Here is a 10464-nt window from a genome sequence, read left to right as displayed (position 1 = left end):
TGGTTTGCTGAATATAAGGAATTGTATGTATAGCATTTACATTAACTTTGTACTTTTACTCAAGTATGAAAATGTATTACTTTTTCCACCACTGTACTTGAGTACATTTAACATCGGATACTTTGACTTTTACTCAAGTTACTTTCACTTCTACTTGAGTCGTTTTATATTAAGGTATCTTTACTTTTACTCAGGTATGAAATTTGAGGACTTTTTTTTTTTCCACCTCTGGACACTTTGCTTGGGGTGTCCATCATTAATCTAAAAGTCACTTTCATTGTTCATCTCGGCAGTTACTGGGTGCATCACAATTCTGCCAAGTGGCTTCCTCTAACAGTCTCCTCTTCATCGTCTGCACTGATCCGAAAACACTACGCTAGGTGAAGGCAATATGGTGGATAAGATATTCACTGTGAATTTTCTCTAAATTGCTCCATCACATCAGTGAATGTGAAGGCAGGGGAATGAGGAGAGGAAGCCACCTTACACTGTTGAGATGCACCCAAGAGCTCTCATTTTGAAGCACTCCCTTTTCATGCCAGCAGGCGGTAGCATAGTATCACACACAACCAGGCAGTCGCCTCTCCTACACCTATCTGCCCACTGTGGGGGATGAATATGATCTATTTGAACATACCAATGCAGCCTAATCCAATCCAAACTATCCTCTCCACATGCGAAGTTCACCAAATTCAAACTAATCACAACCAGCTCAGCCCACAGATGTCACAAAAACAGAGACCACTGGGTGAGTTCATCTGTCTTAGGACTGTCGCAATTAAAAAGTGTGAAGAGGTGTTGCTTACAAGAAGAGGGTGTACATTCATATTTGCTAACCCTAACCCAGACTTTTAATTATAACTTTGAGCATGACTTACAGTAACCAGGCCTGTAAATAACAGTAAGCCGCTAACCAAAACGCTCCGGCCTAATTCCCCTCCCAACCATCAGAGTTGCCTGGGATACGCCTTACCCTATTCCTGTCATCCCGACAGCTTTCGGCAGCCAAAACATCCCGGGAGGAACAACAGGAGCAACAAAAGCTCATTCTTCAGCCGTGCCCAATAGGGCATTCCTGGTAGACGGTGCTGCTTTCCCCCAACGCAGCACTACACAGCTAAGCGGCTAGCCCTCCCAGCACCCAAAAGCCAACACGGCATTAGACGACACTGCAGGGGGGAGAACAAGCCTCTACCTGGGAGAGCAATTATTCAGATAGAGAGAGAGTGATTTCCTTCAGATACCACAGGCACACAAAGAATTTGAAAACAAATCCAATTTTGATTAGAAAAAATATTTCACCTGATATGGGAGTTTATTTATTTTACCAGGCAAGTCAGTTTAGAACAAATTCTTATTTTCAATGACAGCTTAGGAACTGCCTGTTCAGAACAACAAATTTGTACCTTGTCAGCTCAGGGGTTTGAACTTGCAACCTTCCGGTTACTAGTCCAACACACTAACCACTAGGCCATCCTGCTGCAGTGTTCCATCACAGCAGCAAGATTTGTGACCTGTTGCCACAAGAAAAGGTCAACCAGTGAAGGAGATTGGGCACGGCTGTGAATAGAACCCATATTTTGTACTTCAACTATTCGCACATTGTTAAAACACGGCATATAACAACAAATCTCCATTCTTTTGTGTAATGTTTACTGTTCATTTCTGAAAACGCCTCACATCAATATTAATGGAGCATGGCAAGAGGAAAACTTCTTCTACAGCTTTTCAAAACACACACACAAACTGAGGCATAGACGTTACAAGCACACACACATCCAGTCAAATTCACACGCACAAGCTGTATAAGCAAAGTCTTTGTTGGGTTACTCAATCCTCCTGGGGAACAAGGGAGATGAAGTTTACAAGAGACCCGTCATTATGTGACTCCTGGTTCAGGTGCTATCACTCGCTACAGAGTGAGCTGGGGATCAGAACACAACTACAGTACTGTGTGCGCTATGCTCTAAGAGGTATATGGAGAGTTTATCAAGACAACTGGAGAGAGAGAGAGAGATAGAGAGAAATAGAGAGCGAGACAGATCACATTCAATAGAAATATCTTGTTCATCAAATTACAGGCTCTTTCACTCCCCCTCATCTTTACTCATATTTATATTTAATTTAACTAGGCAAGTCAGTTAAGAACAAATTCATATTTACAATGACGGCCTACTCCGGCCAAATCCGGACGACGCTGGGCCAATTGTGCACCGCCCTGTGGGACTCCCAATCACTGCCGGATGTGATACAGCCTTCTTAGCATCCTTACAGTTTGGAGAAGTTTCAATTTAGATAAGCACGTAATCAAAAACCTGCATGTGGCAGAGAGGGAGGGGGGCTATAGACACGGGGGTCTGCTATCTCTATGAAAGGGGTCCACACGCACTTGGGTTTTTATCAACACACTGATTGCTCACTTCATCTCTGACATTTCAGCCGGTGGAATCAAGTCGCCGGAACAATAATCTCTAAGTCTTCATCTGTGGCTTGTCTTTTATTTCAGAGGTTTATAATTACCAAAAGTGGGGAGAAGGGGGGGGTGATGATGAAGACATTCCCCCCAACGATGAAGAAAATCTTGCATGTGCCTTTCTTAATTCTGAATGAATAACACAGAATAATGGCTTTCTAGTATGGTGACGGGCTTCGCCCGAAATGGCCGAAGACGCAGGCCTGGTATTCAGCTAGGGTGCAGGAAACGGAAATGGATCCCACAGGAAGGTTTAGGGGGTCTAAAAGGGGGGTTGAGGCAGTCTATTGTGGTCTATAGTAGTCTGAAGCGGGGTCCTAAAGTAGATTTCCGTAGACTCGCAAAGGTGTACTTACCTGTAGGATATTTACATCAAAAACATATGGATCTATCAACACTGGCACCACCGGAGCCACTCAAATGTCCAATACATTGCTTGATACTAAGTAGTATGCTGGCGTAGATATTGGAGTCATACATACATACTCATTGAACTATCAGGCGCACAGTAATATACTAAGGCTATCTATGACCAACGCTGAGACTGAGGTGAGATAGGGGTGGCTTTACAGCAGAGCAGAGTGGGAAAGGTGTTAAGTGCAAGTGATGGGGCATGAGCTGTGGCAGGTTTCAGGGCCCATGCAGGGGATCAGTTTGGACATGTCTGCCACATATGATCAGAATGAGCCGCTTTCCTTGCAGATTTCTCTACCTCTTTCTGCTTTCTCCCTATCTCGCTGTGCTCTCTCTCCCTCTGTGTGTTCTCTCCTTCACATTCTACCCCTCTGTTCTTTCTGTCTCTCTGTTCTCTCTCTCTCCCTCTCTCTGTGTGTTCTCTCCTTCATGTTCTACCCCTCTGTTCTTTCTGTGCTCTCTCTCTCTCTCCCTCTCTCTGTGTGTTCTCTCCATGTTCTACCTCTCTGTTCTTTCTGTCTCTGTGCTCTCCCTCTCTCTGTGTGTTCTCTCCTTCATGTTCTACCCCTCGGTTCTATCTGTCTCTCTGTTCTCTCTCTCTCTCATTGACTTGTTATAGCTGTTTCTCTGTGGTTTTCAATATGTCTACCCTCCAAACATTCTCTCTCTCAGTCTCACAGAGAGTCAATCTCTCCTGGGAGTAATAAGGCCAACAGACAAATATAAACAGAGTAGAAGATAGAGTGGAGTACAACAGTGGAGTAAAGTTGCTGTGACGTAATCCCCCCAAAATTTAAATACCGAGTTGTAGACTCACACTGCCTCCGCCAGGAGTGAAAGAAGCCCTCTGGACACGCGTCACAACACTCCCCTCCGTAAAGACACCCGTCTGTCTGGAACTTATCTAAGGCCAGCCCGAAGAGACGCACAGGCAGTTTCATTAACACAAACACACTGACAGACAGTGAGTCAAAGGGTCAGAGAGATAGACTGACAGACAGTTACCTACTAAGGTTGTAATGTTGGTGCATGAACGCTGTCCATTCCATATTCTTCCAATGTTTCAGGCAGGAAAAATACAGCTTCATGGCCATATATCCCATTTGAAGTTATACAATAGTCATTTGAACTGTAAAATCCTGTTGTGTGGTCTTATCCAGTGACTGTTCCAATCAACAGTACCAGCAGGAGGTTGAAAATGAAAAATCTTTCTGTTACTTTTTTCTGTTTCTCTTTAAGGTTTTATCCCCCTTCCTGTTTACACTCTTTCAACACCCTATTCCCCTCTTCTCTCCCCACATTTTTTTGTTCCATCCCTGGATTAAAAACATTCACATTCAAAAACATTCATTTTTCCATCAGGAGTGAGTTAGCTGCGTGAGATCAAGTCAGTATTCTGAGGTTCTATGAATATGAGAGAACAGCTTTGAAAAGCACATGAAATAGAGGGCATGGTGTTATTGTCTTGCCTCCTCATATTCCAGATAGACAAATGTTAAACAGAACCACATTTCATGTTCCGGGTCGCCTCAGAGAATAATATTGACGTATACACTAATTCTGTGAGTGAGTATATAAGGAAGTATATAGGAGATGTTGTATCCACTGTGACTTTTAAATCCTACCCTAACCAGAAACTGTGGATAGATGGCAGCATTTAACCATGGCAATGCGACTGGGAATATGGCAGAATACAAACACAGTAGTCATTCCCTCCGCAAGGCAATCAAAGAAGCAAAATGTCAGTATAGAGACAAAGTGGAGTCGCAATTTAACGGCTCAGACACAAGACGTATGTGGCAGGGTCTACAGACATCCACGGACTATCAAAGGAAAATAAGCCACGTCATGAACACCTGTGTCTTGCTTCCAAACGAACTAAACACCTTCTTTGCCCGCTTTGAGGATAATACAATGCCACCCTACCAAGGACTGTGGGCTCTCCTTCTCCGTGGCTGACATGAGTAAGACATTTAAACGTGTTAACCCTCGCAAGCCTGCCTGCCCAGACAGCATCCCTAGCCTAGCTTCAGAGCATGCGCAGACCAGCTGTCTGGTGTGTTTACCAACATATTCGGGCCCTCGGAGTGTGGTGTCAGGAAAATAACCTCTCACTCAACGTCAACAAAACAAAGGAGATGATCGTGGACTTCAGGAAACAGCAGAGGGAGCACCCCCCTATCCACATCGATGGGATAACAGTGGAAAAGGTGTAAAGTTTTAAGTTCCTCAGTGTACATATCACTGACAAACTGAAATGGTCCACCCACACAGACAGTGTGGTGAAGAAAGTGCAACAGCACCTCTTCAACCTCAGGAGGCTGAAGAAATTTGGCTTGTCACCTAAAACCCTCACAAACTTTTACAGATGCACAATTGAGAGCATCCTGTCGGGCTGTATCACCGCCTGGTATGGCAACTGCACTTCCCACAACCGCAGGGCTCTCCAGAGGGTGATGCAGTCTGTACAACGCATCACCCGATGTCACTGGAAGGCCAAAAAGATCATCAAGGAAAACAACCACCCAAGCCACTGCCTGTTCACTCCGCTACCATCCAGAAGGCGAGGTCAGTACAGGTGCATCAAAGCTGGGACGGAGAGACTGAAAAACAGCTTCTATCTCAAGGCCATCAGACTGATAAACAGTCATCACTAGCACAGAGAGGCTGCTGCCTACATACAGACTTAAAATCATTGGCCACTTTAATAAATGGAACACCAGTCACTTTAATAATGCCACTTTAATAATGTTTACATATCTTGCATTACTTATCTCATATGTATAGTTATTCTATACTATCTATTGCATTTTATCCTATGCCGCTCTGTCATTGCTCATCCATATATTTATATATTCTTATTCCATACCTTTACTTAGATTTGTTTGTATTAGGTATTTGTTGTGGAATTGTTAGATATTACTTGTTAGATATTGCTGCACTGTCGGAACTAGAAGCACAAGCATTTCGCTACACTCGCAATAACATCTGCTAACCATGTGTATGTGACTAATAAAATTTGATTACATTTGATTTGAAAAATTATGAAGCTAGCTTGCTAAAAATATGTATACATTGATTTTAGCATTGGCAAATTGGCTTAGGCTCGTAGCGTATAAAACATTGCTAGATTCACAAACATATTTTTTGCAATTCTGAAATGTATTGGAATTAGCTAGCCAGCTATGGGTAACTGTAGCTAGCTACCGGACAGGAGTGCTAGCTAGATACGTTAGCTTACTAGGTACATTAATAGCTTTAGGTTGGTTGTTTTTAAGCTCAAACTCAAGATTTCCACCAAGGGCATTGCCTCTACGATCATCACTCTCCCTCGATTGGGCAAGAGACCTTTAAGGTACACTCGAATGTGACGGTGTAAAACACCATTCAAGGGCTAAGGGTTTAGAGCCGAGGGCTATCTACTTTGAGTTTGAAACGCAGCCTATGTCTCAATTGTCTCAAGGCTTCAAAATCCTTCTTTAACCTGTCTCCTCCCATTCATCCACACTGATTGAAGTGTATTTAACAGGTGAAAAAACATGCTCCAATACCGTCTGTCCACAGTAAGGGAAAGAACAGCTCATGGCTGGGGTGTGTGAGGTCTTTGATGATGCTGTGTGCCTTCCTCAGGCACCGTTTCGAGTAGATGTCCTGAATGGGTGGGAGATGTACTGGGCCCGGGGTGCCTTCTTCAGACGCCTTAAGAGGGCACAACAGCGTTTACTTCCTAACAAGAGTGGTGGTGTTGTTGGTCCATGACAAGTCCTCGGTGATGTGGACACCGAGGAACTTAAAACTCGTGACTCTCTCTACTGCAGTTAGTCGGGCTTGATAAGGCGATTGCATAAAGTCAACACGGGCTTTACATTAAAGTCCAGTTAGCTCTCTAACATCTGCGATCCAATCTGTTCATACAGTCATAATAAACTTTAATAATACATTTGAATAATGCTCCATGTAGCTTTATACAATGGGTGGATCTAATCTTGGATGCAGATTGGTTAAAACCACGATCCAGCCAGTGTCTATTTAAGCAATAAATCATGTTGTTGAGTTTGCGTCCCTATTATCTTCCCTTCTCTGTGCACTTTTCTACTTTTTTTCGCATGGATTTAGTCACGCAAACTCCCTCCTTCTAATGCTTACACCAATCCTATGCTTTTAAATTCATAAGGAGTTTGCAAGCGCTCACTTAAGGCTCAGACACATCAATAGCGTTTGCTGGCCGAGAGTACTTAGCACCTCTGAACGTAATGTGCGAACCGAGTGCGCACCGATTTCACATGTCGAATCATGTCAGACATCTACAGCGGGTAGTCCCTTAAACCACAGTGCGCTGACAAACGCTAGGGCCACGTTTTGTGCGGTGTACGAGAAGGGTGGAGAATTGGGCATAGCCCTCATGTGCTCTCGCAGCCACCTCTACGCCCTGTACTGCAGGCTACAGCGATATTTCAACATAAGGGTTACACTACTGCATTGATTAAAATGGAATTATATTCCTATTGTAGTCCCATCCTACCCCACTGAGCTTTTGTTTACATACCAGTGAATATTGTAAATTGTCCAACAGTGGGGACAATAACCGATACTATGAATGGGGCTGATATATGGTTTGGACTGGAATGTGTGATTCAGTCTCATTTTCCTGTTGTGATATTTGAAGGCTACACAATACTTTTTTAGAAGAGAAGCCTTTCTATATAAGTTAATTTTCTCAAGACCACACAGTGTGCCTTTCAACTAATCTATTTTGTGGTTGTGTGAGTGCTTACTTTGACTTAAAGGTGCTGCATGGTCAGTCCGACGGCTGCATTGGCAGTGCAGCATTTAGTCAGGCCAAGCAGCGCAGATCTGTTGTGAAGGAAGTTGTCAAGGAAGTGAGTTTGTGTTTATACAAGGACCTCCCGTCCCCACCTACTGTCAACCAATTATGGCAATGAGGAGCTATATGGAGCCCTCTGCACTGCTACAAAATTTGAGAGGCACAAGGTTATGCGTTCAATTTGGCCTCTGCTTGCCCCCGGAGTCCCCGTAATTGCGTAACACCATCAATACAGCGCCTCCAAACACATTTTCAGATCAAGCATAAATTGTCTCTTAAGGCTAAAGGGTAAATTTGTGTCCTGATTGTCAACCCTTCTTCCAAAGTGTGCACTGTCATGGATTTTTACAACAATGGAAACTTTATAGTCAATGACTATACCAATCCAGTGTTTGTAAATCTATGGTGGGGAATAATCTGTATATTCGGCTAATAAAACTTGAAACTCATTCACCCTTCATTTGCCCGGAATAGCTGTGGCAATATTATTTAGTCTAGTTCAGTGTTATTCTTGGTCCTAATGGGCAACAGTGTATTAATTGTCATCCCTACCTGCACTATAACTACTCAAAACCATACTTGGGTAAATTTAGTGAATTAATGGTTGGAGCGTACAGTTATCTTGAACAATAAAAACGTAGGGCATTTGAATTGTGACTATTGCAATTGCCATGAATTGTACATTGAGGATCTGTTTTAAGTTTCCACACATGCTAACCGTTGCATAATTTGTACTCCTTTTTCACAGGTGGTTCCGGCTGATGACCCGTCTCCAAAGCTGAGAGAAAATGAGGAATATGACTTTGTTTACAATACTACCACTAATGTTTCGAACTGTACTGATGAGGAAGATGAGTCCGGACTTATCAATTGTTGCTATACTGTGTTCAGTCAAATTTACAGTGCCACTTTGTTACCAGAAACTAATCACATGTTCAAAAAGGTATTGTGCAAATAAACTCAGGAAATGAAAAGAAACGTCCCCTCGCTGTCAACTGCGTTTATTTTCAGCAGACTTAACACGTGTAAATATTTGTGTGAACATAACAAGATTCAACAACTGAGACATAAACGGAACAAGTTCCACAGACATGTGACTAACATAAATTGAATAATGTGTCCCTGAACAAAGGGGGGGCAAAATCAAAACTAACAGTCAGTATCTGGTGTGGCCACCAGCTGCATTAAGTACTGCAGTGCATGTCCTCCACGTGGACTGCACCAGATATACCAGTTCTTGCTGTGAGATGTTACCCCACTCTTCCACCAAGGCACCTGCAAGTTCCCGGACATTTCTGGGGGGAATGGCCTAGCCCTCACCCTCCGATCCAACAGGTCCGGGCTCTTCCCTGGCCATGGCAGAACACTGACATTACTGTCTTGCAGGAAATCACGCACAGAACGAGCAGTATGGCTGGTGGCATTGTCATGCTGGAGGGTCATGTCAGGATGAGCCTGCAGGAAGGGTACCACGAGGGAGGAGAATGTATTCCCTGTAACGCACAGCATTGAGATTTCCTGCAATGACAACAAGCTCAGTCCGATGATGCTGTGACACACCGCCCCAGACCATGACGGACCCTCCAACTCCAAATCGATCCCGCTCCATAGTACAGGCCTCGGTGTAATGCTTATTCCTTCAACGATAAACGCAAATCCAACCATGACCCCTGGTGAGACAAAACCATGACTCGTCAGTGAAGAGCACCTTTTGCCAGTCCTGTCTGGTCCAGCAACGGTGGGTTTGCGCCCATAGGCAACGTTGTTGCCGGTGATGTCTGATGAGGACCTGCCTTACAACAGGCCTACAAGCCCTCAATCCAGACTCTCTCAGCCTATTGCGAACAGTCTGAGCACTGATGGAGGGATTGTGCGTTTCTGGTGTAACTTGGGCAGTTGTTGTTGCCATCCTGTACCTGTCCCGTAGGTGTGATGTTCAGATGTACCAATCCTGTGCAGGTGTTGTTACATGTGGTCTGCCACTGCGAGGACGATCAGCTGTCCGTCCTGTCTCTCTGTAGCGCTCTTAGGTGTCTCGCAGTACGGACATTGCAATTTATTGCCCAGGCCACATCTGCAGTCCTCATGCCTCCTTGCAGCATGCCTAAGGCACGTTCACACAGATGAGCAGGGACCCTGGGCATCTTTCTTTTGGTGTTTTTCAGAGTCAGTAGAAAGGCCTCTTTAGTGTCCTAAGTTTTCATAACTGTGACCTTAATTGCCTGCCGTCTGTAAGCTGTTAGTGTCTTAACGACCGTTCCACAGGTGCATGTTCATTAATTGTTTATGGTTCATTGAACAAGCATGGGAAACAGTGTTTAGACCCTTTACAATGAAGATCTGTGAAGTTATTTGGATTTTTACGAATTATCTTTGAAAGACAGGGTCCTGAAAAGGGGACGTTTCTTTTTTTTGCTGAGTTTAGAATTACAAAACAGAAATGTGAATGCTCTTCAGTGAAGTTTTGCCCATCATATGTTAGATACCATTATCAAGGAAACCTAGTTAAACACTTTGTGTAAAGTGTAACATGTTTCTTGAACTCTAAGGACAAGAATAACTGTGACATGTAGGACAATGTCTCTATCACAGGTCACTAATAAAATAATCCTGCGACATGCGGCTGTGCATTATCATGCTGAAACATGAGGTGAGGGCAGGGGATAAATGGCACGACAATGAGTCTCAGGATCTTGTCACAGTATCTCTGTGCATTCAAATTCCATCGATAAAATGCAATTGTGTTCGTTGT

Source organism: Oncorhynchus tshawytscha, linkage group LG12 (assembly GCF_018296145.1).
Source record: "Oncorhynchus tshawytscha isolate Ot180627B linkage group LG12, Otsh_v2.0, whole genome shotgun sequence".
Classification (NCBI taxonomy): Eukaryota; Metazoa; Chordata; class Actinopteri; order Salmoniformes; family Salmonidae; genus Oncorhynchus; species Oncorhynchus tshawytscha.
Note: the sequence above shows the minus strand (reverse complement) of the source record.